This window comes from Alexandromys fortis, unplaced genomic scaffold (genome assembly GCF_014885135.2).
Source record: "Alexandromys fortis isolate MF-2015 unplaced genomic scaffold, M_Fortis_MF-2015_v1.1 scaffold_25, whole genome shotgun sequence".
NCBI lineage: Eukaryota > Metazoa > Chordata > Mammalia > Rodentia > Cricetidae > Alexandromys > Alexandromys fortis.
In genome coordinates, this window is record NW_026067904.1 from 11,883,445 (window position 1) to 11,906,574 (window position 23,130).

At 38.5% G+C, this 23,130-nt stretch overlaps 1 protein-coding gene across 1 annotated transcript in view; it reads right to left on the reverse strand.

The window, feature by feature from the left end:
• Dtna (dystrobrevin alpha) overlaps positions 1–19,124 on the reverse strand; it is a 354,169-nt gene extending 335,045 nt beyond the window's left edge. Inside the window, exon 1 of the mRNA XM_050135015.1 lies at positions 18,970–19,124. The gene's annotated coding sequence lies outside the window, so the exon portion shown is untranslated. The remainder of the gene's footprint in view (positions 1–18,969) is intronic.
• Positions 19,125–23,130: the final 4,006 nt, after the last annotated feature.

Sequence of the window (23,130 nt, forward strand, 5' to 3'; positions counted from 1 at the left end):
CCCAATCAGTCCCCCTCCCTCGTCAGCCCAAAGAGCAATCAGGGTTCCCTGCCCTGTGGGAAGTCCAAGGACCACCCACCTCCATCCAGGTCTAGTAAGGTGAGCATCCAAACTGCCTAGGCTCCCACAAAACCAATAGGTGCAGTAGGATCAAAAACCCACTGCCATTGTTCTTGGGATCTCAGTAGTCCTCATTGTGTGCTATGTTCAGCGAGACCGGTTTTAACCCAGGCATTTTCAGACACAGGCCAGCTGGCCTTGGTGAGTTCCCAATATGACATCCCCATTGTCTCAGTGTATGGAATATATACATATTAGAGTACTACTCAGCAGTAAAAAACAAGGACTTCTTACAGTTTGCAGGCAAATGGATGGAAATAGAAAACTCTATCCTGAGTGAGGTAAGCCAGACCCAAAAAGAGGAACATGGGATGTACTCACTCATATTTGGTTTCTAGCCATAAATAAAGGACATTGAGCCTATAATTCGGGTTCTTAGAGAAGCTAAATAAGAAGGAAAACCCAAAGAAAAACCTATAGGCATCCTCCTGAACATTAACCTTCATCAGGCGATGAAAGGAGACAGAGACAGAGACCCACATTGGAGCACTGGACTGAAATCTCAAGGTCCAAATCAGGAGCACAAGGAGAGAGAGCACGAGCGAGGCCATGATTTGAAAGAGTAAGAATATGTGGGAAGGTGTAAGGGGAGGAAAATGAAAGGGGAAACAAAAAAAAATGCTAACTTTCTATAGCTCTGTAATTAAAATTAGGAACACAATAAATCTCTTGAGGAAAAGTCTAAGGAAGTTCTCTGAATAATAGATTGGACTGAAAAGATAGAGAGGAGTTAAGAGTCTAAGTACAGATCCTCAGCAGCTATATAAAAATCCATGCAAGATCATGTATGTCTGTAGGAGACAGTAGCATGCTTAGAGCTCTCTGGCAAGCCTCTCTGGCTAATCTGTGAGCAATGTCAGTGAGAGACTCTGTCTGCAAAGACAGGAGGTAAGGTGATGAGGCAGAGAACTCTTTAGGAAGACACATCAACTTCTGGCCTGTTCAGACAGATGTGCATACATACATACAGCACATGTAATAAACAACAAACAGAACATAAACAGGGAATACAGAATCTTAGAACATAAATGATGAGTTAAAAGAACACGGCAAGCAAAATTATTGCTAAATAAGACGAATATTTTGCTGTCTTCTTGAACTTTCTTAATGATGCTTCACAATATAAGCATAAACTGTGATTCTCTCTGAAGTGTTAAATATATAAAAGGAAATAGTCAACATAAAAATGATATATGTGAGTCTTTTATACTTTACTCAAATTTAAAAATAATAACAATAGCATTGAAATCTTCTATAAATATGACATAGTGCTTAGCAAATCACTAAACGATTATAAAATCTATATTTTCAATACACTACACAAAGAAAGTGAAATTCTAAATGTATCCTAATAACCAGTAAAATGGTATAAAGATTAGTAGACAAAATAAAAAGAAAGAACAAACAGAAGCTAAGTCAATAGACTGATAGGTGATTGTTTATAGTAAATACTAATGGCACATTAACAAACTAAAAGAATAGATTAGCAGAAATAAAAAAAATATGACCCAGCCTTATTTATTCATAAATAACCTAAATAGTCTATAGCAACTTAAGGATGTACAAAGCATGAAGATGGAAAAATGAATGTGAAACTATCAAGCGAAGGAAAAAAGAGCTTATATTAATATCAACAACGTAGAGATCCAAGGAAAGCACAATTGTACTAGGTACAAAAAAAGAATATTATGTAATAAATGAACTGTCAGTACGTCTGGAAAGTTTAGGAGGCCGTAAGTGTGTATGCAACAAATAACCGTTACGAAATAAGCAAATTGAAATCAATACAACTTGAAGAAGAAAAAACTTGGTATTGTGTATTTTTTAGTAAGACAATGAACAGTAACTCAATAGAGATATTACAACAATACGACCAACCAACATGATTTAATGTGTCAATAGATGGCCCCACTGAAGGATTCCAATCAATACTTTTTGCCAACTTGGACAATACACAAAAATGTGTCACATGTTCAGGCATAAAATAGGCCTCAGCAGAGCTATCGGCATTTTATGGCTTTCTGGGACAGGGAATGCCAGTTTTCTTTATTGGTGTGAATCCTGGTCTATTGATTAATACTCCAAGGTAAGCCTCATACCTGGGAGTACTCAGTCAAGAATTAATAAAAAATTATAAAGTATAAGCATCAGCAAAGATAGAAGAATGGAAATCCTAGGAGGTGTGTTCTCTGACCATCATGGATAAAATGAGAAAGACAAGCCAGAACAATATCAGGAAATCTCTAAGTGGCAGGAATGCAGCAACACTTCTAAACAACACAGATGTCAAAGAGGAAATTAACAAGGAATTTACAGCACTGAATGTTTATAATTGACAAGTAGAAACCACTAATAACTAATAAATTTTTCTCACCAGAATTATAAAACATGAGCAATATAAACTCAAACAAAAAATGGAAAAATTATTTAAAAGGGAAAATTTCAGTGAAACAAAACGCTGAAAACCAACAAAGAATAGGAAATGAAACAGTATGTTCTTTTACAATATAAATAAAATTGGAACAACCTCTGATAAGGCTACAAGAAGAGAAAAGGCAAATTAACTACATTTTTGAAAAAAAAAAAAAACGGGTATTACTCCTGAATTCAAGATAATATTAGAAAGCCTCTGAATTATTCTATGTAAATGCTATTGACAAATTGCAAAAATGGACAAATTCCTCAGTAATTTAAATTTCCACAACTAACACAACATGAAGAACAAGTGAATAATCTTGCCTTATTGAGCATCATGCTCCATCTCCACCAGGAAGTCCTAACTCCGAGCATTTCAGAATGTGACAGTACCTTGAGGAAGGTGCTCTGAAGAGGTATTTTAGGTAAAGTTTAGTTGTTATGGAAGATGCTTATGCACTGTGATGTGTGTCTATTTGAGAATAGGAGACTTTATGCAGAGAATCCCAGGCTGCTTGTATGTACGCAAAATGACCTAGTGAGAAGTCTGTGCTAATCAAACTGAGAGACCTCAAGACCAACCAAACATAATAGGCCAACAGCTCGATCATGGATGTCAGCCTCCTGAACTTTGAAAATCTTTGTCTTTTTTCTTTTCTCTTCTTTTTTTCTTTTGCTTCTTTTCCTTTTCCTCTCTCTCTTTTTCTCCTTCCTTTCATTCATTCATTCATTCATTCATTCTTTCTTTCTTTCTTCAAGACAGGTTTTTTCTGTGTAACTCTGACTGTTCTGGAACTTACTCTTTAGTAGACCAGGCTGGCAGGCTGGCTTTGAACTCACAGAACAGCATTTGTCTACCTCCCAAGTGTTGGGATTAAAGAAATGAACTGCCACCACCCGGCATGAAGATTTTATGGTAATTACAGCACTCAGTCTGTAGAAGTTTCCTGTGACATCACTAGGATAATGAAACACTTTGCAATTTTCTCACTGCTGTCATCAAAAAAAAAAAAAAATCAAGTTGCTGACAAGAAGCAACTGGAAAGATGAAGGGTTTGTCTTGGCTTACAGTTTGAGGCTGCACTCCATCATACCATGAAGTCATTGTGTGAAGAGCTCAAGGCAACTGTCCACATTCCATTCACAGTCAGAGAATAGAAAGATATTAATGTTTGTGCTTACCTGACTTTCTCCTTTCAACTTGGTGTGGGACCTCAGCCTCACACACTGAGGGTGGATCTTTCCATCTCACGTAACCTAACCTAGATAATCCTTCTCAGATCTGCATAGGATGTTTCTTGTGTGATTCTAGATTCTGTCAAGTTGGTCATCAATCAGCACCACATAAGTATTACAATGATTGACGTTACCCGTGCCACCTCAGCAGCTCTCTGGGTCATAGATTGGGACCGCCTAGAGTGAACCAAGAAGTGAGTGACCAGCACCTCAGCTGGACAACTGGCAAAACCCCAGACCCTTGGCAGGTAAGTCTTCTGCAAACAGGCTGCCACAACACCCCTGCACTGGACCCTGTAATCCTCAAGTTCTACTCAGAACCCAAACCCTCTCATCCCCCGTGACCTCAGTAAATCTCTGGGATACAGACTGCAAGTGAATAGAGCAGAACAAGAAGTGAGTGACCAACCCCCCAAACTGGACAACCCAGTCTCTTGGGCTCTAGGTCCTGGGGCAAAACGCCAGACCACTCCCTCACATAACTCAGATGCCCTAGCCTGCCAGCAGGAAAGCCTCCTGAAGGCAGGCTGCTCCAACATCCTGCACTGGACCCTGTAATCTACATATTCCACTCTACTACCCATTCCCGGAGACCTCAGCAGCTCCCTGAGCCACAGATAGTGACTGCACAGAATGGACCAAGAGTATCTCCTTGAGCCACGGACAGAAGCTAAAACAATCTGGCCAAGAGAGGATCACTGAAACATAGACACCAACTGCAAGGACTGGACCAAGAGAAACAACATTGCCTGCATCAATTGGAGGAAGAGATGGGCAGGCGACACCCTAAAGAGCAATATGGCAACACCAGAACCTAGTGGTCCTACAACAGAAAGACCTAAATATCCTAACACCAAAGAAGCAGATGCAAGACCAGACAATTATACACAGAAAAAATTTCAATCAACATAGAAAGATAAAACAAGATATTCCATGACAAAAACAGATTCAAACAATACCTATCCACAAATCCACCACTGCAGAAAGTATTAGAAGGAAAACTGCAACCCAAGAAGTTAGATGCATCCCCAAAACATAGGCAACAAATAACCTCATACCAGCAAACCCCAACGAAGGAAAACACACAAACATTACCACTGAAAATAACAGGAATTAACAATCACTGGTCATTAATATCTCTTAATGTCAATGGACATAATTCACCTATAAAAAGACACAGGCTAACAGAATGGATACATAAACAGGATCCATCCTTCTGCTGCATACATGAAACACATCTCAACCTCAAAGGCAGACATTACCTCAGAGTAAAGGTCTGGGAAAAAGATTTTCTTTTTTTTCTTTCTTTTAAAATTGATTTTTATTGAGCTCTACACTTTTCTCTGCTCCCCTCCCTGTCTCTCCCCTCCCTGCTTCAACCTCCCTCAAGGTCCCCATGCTCCCAATTTACTCAGGAGATCTTGTCTTTTTCTACTTCCCATGTAGATTAGATCTATGTAAATCTCTCTTGGTGTCCTCATTGTTGTCTAAGTTCTCTGGGATTGTGGATTGTAGGCTTGTTTTCTTTGCTTTATTTTTAAAAACCACCTATGAGTGAGTACACGTGATAATTGTCTTTCTATGTCTGGATTATCTCTCTTGAAGTAATGTTTTCTAGCTCCATCCATTTTCCTGCAAAATTCAAGGTGTCGTTCTTTTTTTTTTCTGCTGTGTAGTACTCCATTGTGTAAATGTACCACATTTTCCTTATCCATTCTTTGGTCGAGGGGCATTTAGGTTGTTTCCAGGTTCTGTCTATGACAAACAATGCTGCTATGAACATAGTTGAGCATGTGTCCTTGAGGCATGATTGAGCATCTTTTGGATATATACCCAAAAGTGGTATTACTTAGTCATCAGAGAAATACAAATCAAAACAACTCTGAGATTCCATCTTACACCTGTAAGAATGGCCAAGATCATAAACACTGATGACAATTTATGCTGGAGAAGTTGTAGGGAAAAGGGAACATTTTTGCATTGCTGGTGGGAATGCAAGCTAGTACAACCCCTTTGGGTGTCTGTGTGGCGATTTCTCAGAAAATTAGGAAAAAAACTTCCTCAAGACCTGGAAAAAGATTTTCTAATCAAATGAACTTAAGAAACAACCTGGTATAGATATCCTGATATCTAAAAATAGATTTTACACTAAAATCAATCAAAGGAGATGGAGAAGGACACTTAATACTCATCACAGGAAAAATCCATCAAGACAAGTCTCATTTCTGAAAATCTGGGCCCCAAATACAAGAGCACCCACATATGTAAAAGAAACATTACTAAAGGTTAAATCATATATCAAACCCCACACACTATAAATAGGAGACTTTAACCTGCAACTCTCATCAATGGACAGGCCTGCCAGACAGAAACTTAACAGAGAAATAAGAGAATTAACAGATGTCATGAGTCAAATGGACTTAACATATATCTATAGAACATTTCACCAAAACACAAAAGGATATATCTTCTTCTCAGCACCTCATGGAACCCTCTCTAAAATTGACCACATATGCAGTAACAAAGCAAACCTCAACAGATACCAAAAGTAGGAACAATCCCCATATCTTATTGGATCACCATGGTTTAAAATTAGAATTCAATAATAGCACTAACTGCAGAAAGTCTACAAATTCATGGAAATTAAACAATGCTAAATTGAATCACCCCTGCATCAAGGAGAAATAGAAAGAAGTTAAGGACTTCATAGAATTCAGTGAAAATGAAGGCACAACATACCCAAACCTGTGGAAAACTATAAAACCAGTGCTAAGAGGAAAGTTCACGGCACTAAGTGCCTACATGAAGAAAGTGGAGAAATCTTACTCTAGTGACTTAACTGCACACCTGAAAGCTCTAGAACAAAAAGAAGCAGACTCACCCAGGAGGCATAGAAGACAGGAAATAATCAAATTGAGGGCTAAAATGAATAAAATAGAAACAAAGAAAACTATACAAAGAATCAATGAAACAAAGAACAGATTCTTTGAGAAAATCAACAAACTGTTATCCAAACTAGCCAAAAAGCAGAGAGAGAATATCCAAATTAACAAAATCAGAAATGAAAAGGGGGACATAAAAACAGACACTGAGGAAATCCAGAGAATCCTCAGGACATACTTTAAAAACCTATATATTACAAAATTGGAAAATGTAAAAGAAACAGACAATTTTATAGGTACCACATACCAAAATTAAACCAATACCAGTTGGACAACTTAAATAGACCTATAATTCCAGAAGAAAAAAAAAAAGAAGAGTACTCAAAAATCTCCAAACCAAAAAAAGCTCTGGGTGGGATGGTTTCATGGTGGAATTTTCCTAGTACTTCAAAGAAAAGCTAATATCCATACTTCTTAAAGTGTTCTATACAATAGAACCAAAGGAACATTGCCAAACTCTTTTTATGAGGTTACAGCTACCCTGATACCTAAAACACACAAAGACTCAACTAAGAAAGAGAATTACACACCGATCTCCCTCATGAACATTGATGGGAAAATACTCAATAAAATCCTGGCAAACTGAATCCAAGAACACATCAAAAAATCATCTACCATTATCAAGTAGCCTCAACCCAAAGATGCAGGGTTGGTTCAGCATATAAAAATCTGTCAATATAATTCACCGTATAAATAAATTGGAAGAAAAACATATTAATATCTCATTAGATATTGAAAAAGTCTTCAACAAAATTTATCACCCCTTCATGATAAAGGTCTTGGAGAATTCAGGGATATAAGAAACATATATAAATATAATAAAAGAAATACACAGCAAGTCAACAGGCACCATCAAATTAAATGGAAAGAAACTCAAAGCATTTTCACTAAAGTCAGGAACAAGACAAGACTGTCTACTCTCTCCATATCTATTCAATATTCTACTCGAAGTTCTCACTAGAGCAATAGACAAGAGTATATCAAGGGTATACAAATTGAAAAGGAAGAAGCTAAGCTTTCACTATTTGCAGATGAAATGATAGTGTACATATGTAACCCCAAAAATTATACCAAGAAACTCCTATAGCTGATGAACATCTTCAGTAATGTGGCAGGATACAAGATCAACTAAAAAAAATCAGTAGCCCTCCTATATATAAAAGATAACAGAATGAGAAAGAAATCAAAGAAACATTACAATAGCCACAAAGAACATAAAATATCTTGGGGTAACACTAACCAAAGAAGTGAAAGACTGTGAGACAAGAACTGTATGTATTTGAAGAAAGAAATTGAAGAAGATATCAGAAAATGAAAAGATCTCCCATGCTCTTGGAGCGGTAGAATCAACATAATAAAAACAACCATCTTACCAAAAGCAATCTATAGATTCAATGAAATCCCTATCAAAATCCAAACACATTCTTCACAGACCTCAAAAGAGCAATACTCAACTTCATATGGAAAAACAAAACAAAACAAAAACCCAGAATAGCCAAAAAATTCTTTACAATAAATGAACTTTCAAAGGTATCAAGCTCTATTATAGAGCTACAGCAATGAATACAGCTTGGAACTGGCATAAAAACAGAAAAGAGGACCAATGGAATCATATCGAAGACCTGAATATTAATCCACAGACATTTGAACACCTTATTTTTGATAAAGAAGGCAAAATTATACAATGAAAAAAAGAAAGCATTTTCAACAAATAACGCTGGTATAACTGGATGTCAAAATGTAGTAGAATTCAAATAGATCCATATCATGCCCATGCTCACTCAAAACTCAAGTCTAAGTGGATTAACATAAATCCAGCCATACTGAATCTCATAGAAAAGTTGGAAGTAACCTTAAATGCATGGGCACAGGAGACTACTTCCTAAATATAACACTAGTAGCATAGACACTGAGAACAACAATAAATACATGGGACCACCTGAAACTGAGAAGCTTCTGCAAGGCAAAAAGCACAGTCAATAAGATAAAACGGCAACCAATTGAATGGGAAAAGGTTTTCACCAACATCACATCAGACAGAGGATACATCTCCAGAATATATAAAGAACTCAAGAAACTAGATATCAAAAGACCTCATAATCCAATTAAAAATAAGGTATAGATCTAAACAGAGAATCATCAACAGAAAGACTTAAAGAAATTGCTCAACATCCTTAGCCATCAGGGAAATGAAAATCAAATTGTCTCTGAGATACCAGTGAGAATGGCTAAGATAAAAAACACTGATGAGCTTAAGCTGGAGAGAATCTGGAGTAAGAGGACCACTCCTACATTGCCTGTGGGAGTGCAAACTTGTATAACCACTTTGAAAATAAGTATGGTAGTTTCTCAGAAAATTAGAAATCAATCCATCTCAAGATCTAGCAATGCCACTCTTGGGCATATGCCCAAATGATACACACTCATACCACAAGGATACTTGCTCAGCTATGTTCATAGCAGTATTATTTATTTATAATAGCCAGAATCTATAAACAACCTAGATGCCCCTCAACCAAAAAATGGATAAAGAAAATGTAGTATATTTATACAATATAGTACTATTCAGCGGTAAAAATTCAATGGCATCTTGAAATTTGCAGATAAATGGATGGAACTAGAAAAAAAACATACTTAGTGAGATAACCCACACCAAGAAAGACAAACATGGTATGTACTCATTCATAAGTGGGTATTAGATGTAAAGTAAAGAATAACCATTCTATAGTCCATGATCCCAGAGAAGCTAGGTAACAAGGAGAACCCTAAGAGAGACAAACATGGATCCCCCTGGGAAAGGGGAAATAGACAAGAACTCCTGAGAAAATTGGAAGGATGGGTGGGGAAGAAGGGAGAGCAAAAGTGGGGGTGGAGAAGAAGAGAAGGAAGAAGGAAAACATGAGGGAACATGATGTTCAGATGGTGGAAGTACAAAGAGGGAGAGCAAGGAAAGAGATATCTTGATAGAGTGAGCTGCTGTGGTGTTAGCAAGAAATTTGGCACTAGGGAAATTCCCAGTAACCCACAAGAATAACCCTAGCTAAGACCCTAAGCATTAGTGGAGAAGGTATTTGAACTGACCTTCCCCTGTAATCAGATTGAGCACTACTTTAATTGTCATCATAGAACCTTCATCTAGCCACTGATAGAAGCAGATACAGAGATCTACAGCGAAACACTGGGCCGAGCTCCCAGAGTCCAGTCAAAGGGAGGAAGGAGTGATAATATGAGCAAAGTAGTTGGGATCCTGATGGGGATACCCACAGAAACAGCTGACCTGAGGTAGTGGGAGCTCACTGGCTATAGACTAACGTCAAGTGAGGGAATCTGCATTGGCCCAAACCAGGCCCTCTGAATGTAGGTGATAGTGTGTGGCTTTAGCAGTCTGTGGGTCCACTGGTTATGGGGTCCAGGATTTATCCCTAGTGCTCTAACTGACTTTCTAGAGCCCATTCTCTTTGGGTGGATACCTTGCTCAACCTAGATATAGTGGGGAGAGCCTTGGTCCTGCCTCAAGTGATGTAACAGACTTTGTTGACTCCCCATGGGAATCCTTACCCTCTCTGAGGAGTGATTGAGGGGGTGTAAAAGGTGTTGGAGTGGGTGGAAGGGAGGGAGAGGGAACTGGGGTTGATATGTAAAATGAGAAAAGTTTGTTTTTAAAAATGTATAAAAAAGAAAAAAGATTGTTTTTCTATTTTAAAGTCTGTTAGAAAAACACTCCTTTTACTCAATTTGCTCCAATGGGAATTGCATTAATTTTTAAAAAACTGAACAGCAATTATAAATATTTTCTTTCAGAAAAATATCAAAGAAGGAAAAGCATCCCAACTAATTTATGAGGCAATTGTTCTCTTGACACCAGTACTAACGACAGCAGCACAAAGGATAATGCAGGTTCATAATGGTCATGAATATGATTGCAATAAGAGAATATAGAGAATTTTTAAATAATAAGTCTTACTGTATCTTGTTTGCTGTGTTCAGTTCATATTCCTGGGAAACCTGTTCTTTTCTGAAGGGAAATGGAGGAGGAGTGGATCTGGGGAAAGAAAGAAGGTGGGGGAGGGGACTGCGAGAAATGGGGAGTGGAGGGACTGGGAGGAGTGGAGTGAGGGAAACTTGTGTTAGAATGTGTTGTGTGAGAAAAGAATGAAAAGAAAAATGGGAAAGAAAGAAACCATATGAGGAAAGACCAAAAATAATGAAGAAATGAAATGGGTTTTTCACATAAATAAAAACACTTGATTAATAAATAGGATTGTCTATTGCTGCTTTTTAGTTGATCATGGATTCTGCCTTTATTTTTTTAAATATTTATTTGTTTATTATGTATACAATATTCTGTCTGTGTGCATGTCTGCAGGCCGGAAGAGGGCACCAGACCTCTTTACAGATGGTTGTGAGCCACCATGTGGTTGCCGGGAATTGAACTCAGGACCTTTGGAAGAGCAGGCAATGCTCTTAACCACTGAGCCATCTCTCCAGCCCTTCTGCCTTTATTTTTGAGAAATTCCTGCATCTATACAATACAGCATGATGCCAGCTCCAGTTTCCCACCCTATGTTCCCTCTGACATGTCAGCCTCAGAACTTTGTGACTTTGTTTTTTTTCTGTAACCCACAAAGTTCTGTTGGCCATATGTATTAGAGGTGCAATCATCCATGAAGTGTGGGAAACCTATCAATGGTCACATCTTTAAAAACAATAATTCTCTGTCTTCCAGCAATTATTCATTAGCATTAGCTCCTCAGTAATGTATGACCTAAAGATTGTCAATGTTTTTTCGCAATACAGACAATTAATTCTAAAATTCGCATGTCAAAACAAGGGAACTAGAGTAGCTGAAGAAACTTGAGAATAAAGTGGAAAGGATCCATCTAAATAATTTCAAGATATGAACACATAGTCAATATCACTAGACATTAATGAAATGCCAATAAAAATCACAATAAAATATCACTACCCACCTAACATAATGGTTAAAATAGATATAACAATAACAACAAATCTTGGTGAAGATTCAGAATCAGTCCCTTATGCATTATTGTTAACAGCATAAATTCCTCTTGGAAGAATTTGATAGTTTCAAATAAAAAGGCAAGTTATGCCTAGTATTTTTTCTCCAAAATAAGAACTATATTCAAACAAAAGATGTATTTGGAGAGTCACAGTAGTTTTTATAGTAGCCAAAACCTGAGGAAAAAATCAGTATTTTTGGCAGTTGAATGTCTAAACAAACCATGTCACCATGCATGCCACAAAATGTTACTTATCCATAAAAGTTAGAAAGTTTTTTTTAAAAAAATATCTTATTTTTGTTTAAATAAAGAACATGTATTGGATTTTATTAGTACAAAGCTTTCAAGACATACTTAATCTACTCAAATCTTCAGAGAAATGTATTGATGAGTGTACAAGCAAAACCTAAAGTTCCATATGGTGTAATTCTATTTATATTACCTTCCACAAATGGCAAAATTATAGAAATGGAAAATAAGTTATTCACTTCAAGGAACTGAGAGAGGGAAATAATTGGAGTAAAGTTGTTATGGCCATGAAGGCACAACAAGAGCTAGCCACAGGATGATGAAATCTACTTATCATTATATCAGTGCCAAAGTTCTTCTGCAACATAATGTTACGGTTCTGCAAGCTAATACAAGATGTTGAAAGATTGGGTAGATGGGCAATGGGGGAATAGGTTCTTTGTGTATTATTCTTTACAACAGCAATTGCTGAATTATCTTAATACTAAAAAGTTAATCTAAAATGCAAGTTGGTTGCATTATAACTATGCAAGTTATATCTGTCAATAAAGAGTACAGCCATAGAATGAAGTGGAATTTTACATGAATTTCTTTTAGTAACTAATAAATGGTAGTACGATTTTGTCAATATTGGTGAAGTCACACAGTTGTTTTAATTTCTATATAAGGTTGGCATAATTAAAGAAGTTCAGTAGACCCAGACTTTGTCCTCTATACAGTCTTAGAGTTGTTCTTAGCCTGCAATGGCTGTCAGATAGGTCACCTTACGCACTCACTAAGCATCTACCAGTATTTCATGACTAAAGGCAATCCCTGCTAGATAATAATGGCAGCATGCATTTCACAATTGGTTTATCCTTTTCCCTCTTCACTGAAGGTTTTATGTAAGAAATACTCTAGTAACTAATGGTTCCCAACCTTCCTAATGCTGTGACTCTTTAATATAGTTCCTCATGGTGTGATGACTTCCAACCATAAAATTATTTCATTGCTACTTCATAACTATAGTTTTGCTACTGTTATGAATCATAATGCAACTATCTGATCTGCAAGATATCTAATATATGACACACCAAGGGGTCATGACTAACAGTTTGGGAACCAATAAAGTCTAGTTGTTGAGTTCTAAAACACAGATACTAATAAATCTACCTTTATGTTACATAATAAATAACATTAGATGAAGGAAACTCACTAATTTTATGTGGTACCCATTAGATGTATTCACTCAAATTTTATTTTATTTTAGCAAGGATATGATATAATCATGTTTTTGTTCTGTTTTGGGGGGGGGTGGGAGGCCTAGATATAGTCACATGACTTTTCTTGACCAATAAAACATAAGAATTCTTCAGTATCACTTTCTGTTGGAAGACTTTACCAACTTATAGTGTTTAAACATGGTCTGCATGTATCATTATAAACTATAACGATATTCAGGAATTAATCAGTTTGTATACTTGAATGACAAAGATGGGGAATAGAATTTCTCATTGATCATGATGGACTATAATATTGGCAAAAATAAAACTTTGTCATTTTCAATCATTATTATCATAGCATAATTGTGCAAAAAGCTTACAATAGGACACTGTAATGTAGCATAAAACCTTAAATTTCATTTAATGTATTATTCATAGGTGTTATCCATAGCATTGTTTAATCTAAGGCATAAATATTAAAATAGTAAAATGAAAAAAAATCAAGTCTTACATGTTTTTGTTTACAGTGAATAAATTATGGTAAATGTACCTATAATAAATAAATGAGAGCCATAATTGCTTTATGATACCAGGCTTTGTATAAGCAGAGCACAAAAAGAGATAATGTATTATATGCTTCCAAGGGATACATAAGTCACTGAAAATATGACTATAACTCTCAGCATTTCCAAGAACTTCAAAGAAGAGACACAAACACTATACATGTTCACCATTCATAAGATCATACTTGACGGAAGTCATATCAGTTGCTCACCGACGTTCACTAACATTTATCCCTGGATGCTAAGCAAAGACCTTTGATTGCATTACCATGTCTAGCCAATTATCATTTCTCTTTGTTAATGATACACTCCACAGAATTAGGTTAACCTTATTTTCTTAACATTTAAAACTGCTTAATTTCCTCCACTTCTTAACCACAACAGTTACATTGATTTATGTCAAAAGATCTCAATGCAAAAATTAGCAGAGTCATTTTCATTGTATCAAAGTAATTTAATCGAAGTTTTATGTTGTACTCTAGTCTCTTTGCAGTGTTTAGTTTAGACCCACACTGGGGAACATAGCACAAGTGATGGCGAAGTCTGGGTTTATTCCTAATCATAGAAGCTCTAGATATTATAGATAGTTTCCAATAATTTGAGATGCTAAATGTCACACTCTTAAATTTGAGAACATTGGTGTTTCTAATATTCAAGCGACCATGTTTTAAATTTAAGCATGCACATAATATAAAATGGGAAAATTTTCACAATCTGGCACTCGTCCCTTCTGATCTCAGCATTATATATAATTGATTCTGTTTTATACATAGTCAACTGGTTAAGTATCAGGCAAAATGTGTTGACACAAAAAGCAGTGTTTTCTTTCCATCAAATTTTATTAAAGGAAATAATTGAAGAAAAAAATTAGGAGTCATGTTTCCCAACACAGATGGCAATGGACCCTGGAACCTCAATTCTTTCCATCAAATTTTATTAAAGGAAATAATTGAAGAAAAAAATTAGGAGTCATGTTTCCCAACACAGATGGCAATGGACCCTGGAACCTCAATTCTTTCCATCAAATTTTATTAAAGGAAATAATTGAAGAAAAAAATTAGGAGTCATGTTTCCCAACACAGATGGCAATGGACCCTGGAACCTCAATACTCAAAGGTGAAGCCCATCTCTAACTCTTTTGACTGTGGTCATAAATATTGTTCTTATGCTTCAACTTTCCCTTCTTTAAATAAAGATAGATAATTACAATAAATACAGACATGTGGCTATTTTGAGACAGGAACTTCAATTAATTTCTACAGAACTCATAGGATAATATTCAACTTAGAAAATGATAAATGTTAGAGTTATGTTTTCTTTAACACAAACATTACCCCCCCACACACACACCTCTATGCTGCCCTTGGCCATTTCAGCAAATCTTACAGACTAAGTGATGACTCAGTTACAATTCTGTTTGAGACATTTCGTGACCTTAACCACAACCAAAAACAAAAACCACCATTTAGTTTGAGAGCACTGGTTTCTGCAAGGAAAGGAAAAGACTGTTGTTGATTCAACCTACATGGCTTTTTGGGAATGGGGGTAATAACCAAATAAAGGCAGCAATTTCTCCATGTGCTTTGAAGAGGACCAGAAGGAGTTCTGTCACCCATGCTGTGTCCACAGGGCAGAATGAGGAAAAGTTTACATGATAACCAAAGGACGGCTCAAGTCTCTGACTCAGAAAATGATAACCAAGGGAAGACTCGTGTCTCTGACTCAGAAAATGATTCAGAAAATTGCGCTGCAAGCACTGCAAAAAAAAAAAAAAAAAAAAAAAAAAAAAAAACTGGCCTTGATCAACACTTGGCACACGGCTCCTCTACAAATACTGTCACTTTTCATTTATTTTCTCTGTCCTATTTTGACTTCCAAGACCTATCCAGGAATCCTCTAACACACATTGTTCACTCGGCAAACATTTCAACTTGAAGACAATAATTTATTTAACAAGATCACTTTCCTAATGATCTGGTTAAAGCAGCTTCTTTGATGGGCCAGTGCTCACATGTCCTACTGCTCCAGTTGTTCAGTGTTCCTTCTTGTTCCCTACCCCGCAGCAGGTATGAAGGACACTCTGCTCCCCACAGAGAGGCAGTTCCAAATCCTCCCAAACCAGAGGGTTGGGGCAGTGACTGGACAGTCAGGTCAGAAAGCCCACACGACCCAAAAGCAGCAAGAGAATGCAGCTTCTGAAACAAGTATCAGAAATCATAAAGCAGGAATATTTTTGAATCTGTGAAGAGAAGACACTGATAAGAACTGGAGGAATTTATGCCTTCAAAACACATAGCAATTTAGATAAGGATTTTGAAAATGTCATGTTGTGTCAGAATTTTAAAAACATCTTACTTTTATTTATATTTCATTTTATTTACATATTCACTTTCCTCTGATTTCCCCTCTTTTTGCCCTGTAGGTTCGTGGTGTGTTTACTATGGCTTTTAGTTAACTGGTTTAATAGTATTCCTAAGTTGGGGACAAGTCTCAGCATCTATGTCTGTTTCCTATGCTTTTTCTTGGGCTCTTTCCTTCTGTTTGTTTATTTTGTCCCATTTTTATTATTAGTTTTTGTTTTATCTTATTTTATTATATTTTATTATTATCCCTTAGAGGCCTGCTTGTTTTCTAATAAGAGACAGAAAAGGGGGTATATCTGGATGAGAAGGGAGGAATGGGAACTAGAGGAGTAGAAGGAAGGGAAACCGCAATAAAAATATATTCTGTGAGAAAAAATTTCAATAAAATAAAAAAAGTTTCTAAAAAAAGAAAAAAATTAACAAAAAAAGAAAATTCAGGTTCAACATTATGCCATTTGTTTCTGGTGGCATGCAATGCTATGACCTCAACGTTGCATTCCAATGTTTACAAATAAACATCTAGACATAATCCAGGCATGGCAGGGACAGGAGGGACAGCCAAGGGAGAGTTGGGTGATGTCTCCTGTCTACAGATCTGGTTTTCATGGTCGCATAATTCAGTTGGCTTTTAGGATCTTTCACTTATAATTTTGAAAGTGTGAGTTTAAAATTATGCAAACTGAATTTAATTCAAGTAAAAAGGCAAGAATAAAAGGCAATCCATGAATGTCAAAACAAGTTGGAACTTTTTTTTATGTGGAGAAGCAATTGCATTTACTTTAAAAATAACAGATGAAGACTTAAAGAGAGACATCTGTCCCCAACAGTGTATTTTATAAAATCTCTGTGATAAGCTCAAGTGAGGAATGCTCTCTAAACATGTGATTCTGGGGTTGAGCCCACAGAGACTTTTCTTTTCATCGTGGTTCATTTCAAGCAAGTAGAGATGCTTAAAAGCATGTGGATTCAGAACTAGTGAGAAAACTTGGTTTCCGTCTTCGTTTTTACATAATTGTGTAGACAGGACAGACAACTGGTTAAAAGGGCGGGCATACACACATGCCCTCAGCATACAGCCTCTCTTTTCATCAGTGGCAGTTGAAAGAGAATTGCGTAACTCTTTTCCTTGGGTGCCCAAACCTGTCAGATTGATTGCATTACAGATAATGGAACTTATTAAAAATTCTGCAAGATGAAAATGGTGCTCTGAAGAGCAAAAAAGTCAAGTATAGAGAATCCAGTTTTTAAACAGATAAACTGATAACTCGGGAGGCTTATCCTTAATTGTAAGCAAACACATAGCTTGAGCCACCTACCTGATGGTAGTTGTGTTAGTGATAAGTCTTAACTACTGAATTTCAACATTGAGGTTCCATGCATTGATCTATAATAACTCTAGAAAACTTTGTGTCAAAAGTAAACTACTCAATGGCACTAAAATTATAAAAAGAAATCAGTAGTGCTGCATGTACCCAACGAAGGTGTTCATCTTCAGGAAGTTTTAGGTCACTGTTCATTCCCCCCTAAGCTAAATGGGCTCTGACAGGTAATAACGATGCAACCCTGGGGAAGCTATTTTGCCTGAATAGCCTTTGTGGGGGAAAGGTGGCTGCTATAATACAGCCCACCTCTTACTCCAGTCGAAGAACCAAGAAACATGATAAATTAAACAATACTGAACTGTTTAAGATGTGGAGACAATGAAATAAGCAAAGTAATAATAATAACTACATATACTTCAACAATACAGGTATTTGTCAAAAAGACACAAATCAGAATAAACACTAGAAGTGATGAGCGGTAAAAGGAAGCCTTTAAGGCAAACCTTAACTCAGAAGCTGTTTAGGAGCAAGAATAAACCCATTGGGGTTCTCCTCTATTGCTAGTATACATTCCATGCCCTGTTTCAAGTTCCACCCTTATCCTCCCAAAGCCACCATGTCCCAAGGCTGTCCAAGAGCAAAACTGTAAGGTCAAGCCCTAATGATACCGCGTCCCAGCATGCCTTTGCCAGTCTCCTCTGTTTGGCTTTGGGCAATTGACCGAGTCCTCTCCCTACCTCCCACTTTGGGTACCAGAATGAACATTTCGGCTGTCCTCTGTCCAGCCCAGAACTCAAAAGTGGGCAACAGGCTAGGAGGCAGACAGGGAGCCCCGCAGTCCCCACTGCCCACTCGTGCTTAGCGCTTCGCGCGGCCCCGCGCCGCACTGCAAAGCCCGCCCCACGCGGCCGCAGGAGACACCAGCGCGCGGGTTTCCCGGTCAACCCCGGCCTCCCCCACTCCTCTCCAGACTTCCCCAGCCTCAGTGCCATCCCCGGCGGGGGCTGGCCACGCCGCCTCCCAGCATCACATCCCACGCCAGCGACCCCGAGGGCAGATCCAGACAGAACACCTCATCCCGCGGCGAGGGCGCGGGGAACCGTGGGCAACCCTGGCCTCGGGTGGGCTGCAGCGCGGGGATCCTTCTGCCACGCGCATCCCGCCGCAGCCGCCGCCGCCCCGCGGGCCCAAGGCGCCGCCCCGCCGCCCTGGGAGGCGCCTGCTGCAGTCCCGGTACCCCGCACACGCCGGGCGCGGGTGCACAGGTGGGAACCCCGCGAGTGGGCGCCGGGGCACAGCCCTTCCCCGCCGCCGAGGCTCCAGACTTTGCCAGGCGTCTGCCCTTGCTAGGGCGCCCCGGTCCCTGCGCAGAGGCGCCGCGCGTCCTGGCGCCTCCCGGGCTCCAAGGATCCGGGTTAGGGACAGCGCCACAGCAGAATCCCTGAACCCACTCCTAGCCTCGCACCCCGACCCTCTGAACCCCTGAGTTTTCCCCCACCCCGAGCCGTCAAGGAAGCCGTCACCGCGCACACACACCTTGCAATGGACGGGCGCCTGGGTCACCCACTCGCCAAACTCTTAGAAGGTGTCCATCGTCTGCAGGGAGGTGTGGGCCTTGAGTGGGAACCGCTCTCTGATTATTTAGTAATGTTGGAAGTGCCGGGTCCGCTGCCAGAGTTGTGGGTCATGTGGGCACAGCGGAGGCTGGCTGCTGCCTGTACCAGGGTTTCCTGAGGATCCTGAAGCTATGATCTCATCCTCCTCATCCGCCTCCCCCGCCCCTCTCCACGGACGCGCACGCACAGCACACACACACACACACACACACACACACACACACACACACACCCTCGTGCACACCCCCGCGCGCGCACACACTCAGACTGTGTGGCACTAGCCTCTTCTCTGTACCCAAATATTTCTCCCGGAAAATACAGTGTTTATACTCCTCACTGAAAAAAAGAGAAAATCCTTCCAAATGAAGATTTTTTTTTTCTCCTTCAAAGCTTGATTTATGTGCTTTGTTTATTTTCTACAGTTTTCCACCCTCATGTGCAGGGGTTTGAAGCAGCGTCCGTCTTAAAATTAAAAATAATCATCCTTTTATATTGACCCAGATTTTGATACAAACCCAAGAACTCAAACAATGCAATTCCCATTTAAAATAGAGGCAAGGACACGCCGGGTTTGAACATGGAATAGCAAGTATATCTTATAGTGTGAGGTGGTTTTCTATCCCAGGCTGCAAAGGTTTCCCAAGCATTACCTCATTTATTTACAGAGCATCTTTGCAGAGGAAGTGGCTGCGAAGGCAAATAGTATTAACACTTCAGAGTCAGGGAAGCACAGGTAAGACAACGTAACCTGTGCAAGCACACACAAGTTGATATCTCACCTTAAATATTAATTACACACCCACCCGGAGATTCCTTATGCATCAGAACCAATTCCTAGAAGACAGGCTGCTGAAAGCAGGGAAAATATTACTTTTATTTTCTATCAACTGAAATTGGAAATCCATTCTACTGCATATATGTTTGCATATAATCTTCTTTGTGTATTTGCATGTACCTCCAGTTTTATAGTTTTCTATAATTTGATTCCTTTTTTATGTGTACTTCCATACATATTTGCATTTTTAAATTACCTAGATAGCAATTTCAAGCAATTTTAGTCCGTGGGTTTGGAGTAGTCACCAATTTCAGAATTGTATTTCATTCAAAGCCTTTTAATGCCTGACATATACGGAAAGCTGCTTTATGTTTTGAGGTAGATGAACAATGTAAGTACAGGGCATCTATTCGCCACCAGCTTACTTTGAAAAGGATATGCTGACTGCCTGTCAGTCTTCTGTGTTCCATGTTTGTCAGTTAAGACCTGGCTTCTAAGTGGCCAAAGGAGTGTGTTTCACCTGATAATTCCTTGGCTATGCACTGTGCTCACACAAGTTTTATAATTGTGAAAATTCTCAGGGAAAGCACATTTGGTTATTTCTATTCGGGTGCAGATTAAAAAAAATTAGCAACAAATTGCACCTATAATAATCCAAAGGGGGAAAAAAAACAGCGAGTGAGAGAGTGGCTTTGGGATGGTAGTAGAAATCAGTGCAAAGATGGGAAAGAGGGATCTGAGTTCCAGGAAGGAAGAGGGAAGGGACAACCACACTAATTGGTTATCCAGTACCAATAGTCAGCTCTGAAAGCATCCATACAAGTAACATGGCACAGACTGAGCAGGGTGTATTTAGGCATATAAATATATATACAAACATCATGTAACAATCATTAATGAATAAATGGTATGGATTTGAAAGAGAGCAAGGATGAGTATAGGGGAGGGTTTGGAGAGAGGAAGGAGAAAAGAAAAATAATATAATTATGTTATAATCTCAAAAAAATAAAAAAAATGAAATCAGAACAAGTTTAATGTGAATGCAAATATTTTCTAAATTTTGCCGCATGGAAAATAAATTCTGGAAATTGCAGAGTCTCTTGTTCTCAAACCATCTTTTTTGTTTGCTTTGTAAACTCGTGGGAATTTGGTGGCAAGGGCATAAGATACTAGCCACTTAGGGACCTCCCTGCATTATTTCAATTGTTAAAAATCGAGTGGAAATAGTAAATACTGCAGAAGAAATGAGTAGGCTGGTTTACCAATGAAGTGTCGTAGGAAGAATGACAACAAATATTATGGCAAAGACATAGTTTAAGAAGTCAACAGTAAGATTCAGGGAAAAAAACTGAGCACCCAAATGCACAAAGTACATGAAATGGATAATGAAGAGGCGGGCTTGCAACTGAAAGCCAAACAGTGATAGTTTGTCATTTAAAAATCATTTCAGACTTTCAAGTTGCTTTTTAGAAGTCTTCGCTGAGTCTTGAAGTAAGTTGAAGTAGCATCTTTGTGGGTTTGACTTATAAGAAACATGAGAATTCTCTTTTTCTATGTGTGCAATGGAGATTTTTAATGGAGAAAATATTCTTGATTTATTTTTATTTGTGTATATATGCATGTCTGTGTATGCATGCATGACACATGTATGTAGATACCTGAAGAAGCCACACATGGTTGGCTTCCAATTGCCCAGCATGAGTGCTGGCCACTGACATTGGGTCTTCTTGAAGAGCAGATTTTTAATGTTGTGATGAACAAAATTTATAAACAACATTATTTCTGATTATATTTAACAAGGAAAATAAATGGTTTAGTAATTTTTTTTTCATTTTTGGAAAACAGGCTGTAGCTACCATGAGACTTGCTTGTTCATTATGTGTAGAAGGAAAGCTTGGTGAGTATGCCTGCTTATTTAGTATGTGCTGTTACACAGTAGGTGTGCTACAGAATGTATATGATGGCAATTGTTCTCTATGAAATGTTCATCACTTGTAGACATACAGAATTAATAGTTCTGAAGTATTTCAGACTCATATGACAGAAAGATGAATTCAGAAGAGTTAAAAAACATACAGATGCAGGGCGGCAGTGGGCACACACCTTTAACCCCAGCACCCAGGAGGCAGAGGCAGAGGCAGGTGAATTCAAGGCCAGCCTGGTCTACAGAGCAAGTTCCAGGATAGCCACGGCTACACTGAAAAGCCCTGTCATGAAAACAAAAACAAAATACATGACTGCTTTGTGAATTGGAAACTCTCATGGGACTTGAGTACAGACTACAGTGTCGATTCTGCTCTTCCAAGCTGCTGGTTAGATTTCAAAAATGAAAAATGCATTAATAGCTCAACACAAAGCAAGGAAATAAATCAACTGAGGTGTGGCTTAATATTCATAGGATTTTTTGCATACAAAATTTTGAGGCCAAGGTGGACTACCTAGCATATTTCTGGACTGCCATTTTCCTCCTGTATTATAAAAAATATTGTCTGATGTAGGCAGAGTCTTTCTGTACTGCCAATCAGCTCCCTAATAACCATAAAGAGACTAATTATTAATTATAAATGCTGTCCAGTAGCTTAGGCTTGTTACTAACTAGCTCTTACAACTTAAATTAACCCATATTTCTTATCTACATTCTACCACACCATGGTACTCTTTTTCAGCACGGCAAGTTTATCTCTTGCTTCCTCTGAGTCTGGTTGGTGACTCTGCCCTTCTTCTTCATGGTCTCTCTTTGTCCACAAGTCCCGCCTAACTTCTACCTGCCCAGCCATTGGCCATCTAGCCCTTTAGTAAACCAGTGAAACAACAAATATTTACAGTGTACAAAAAGATTGCTCCACAGCAGCCCACCCTCTTCCAACAGATGTTCTGATTTCTTTTTGACTCCCAGAATGTTCAACAACCTTCTCCTGTCTATTAAGATAACCTTATGCTAGAATTCATCAGACATGAGACGTCACATTCTGACGCTTCACAGGAGTGTGTGAATCATGCCATAAGCACTCATAACTGTGGAGTACATCTATGACTATTATGTTAATAAGCAGCAAGGGTATCCCCTCTGTTTCCTTATGTGTCACTTCAAGATGCGTATGTATATAAAGTTAATATATAATTGCCTGAGACACTCTGCCCAAGAGGTCTGGTGCACTCAGTTGTTAGGCAGCTAATTCCAAGACTGCAGATTGTCCCCTTATAATTCATGAGGTCACCTTCCAAGACCCCTAATAGTTATGTGAAACTGAAGTGTACTGAGCCATATATACACTATGTTTTTATTCCCAGACATTACAGACTTAT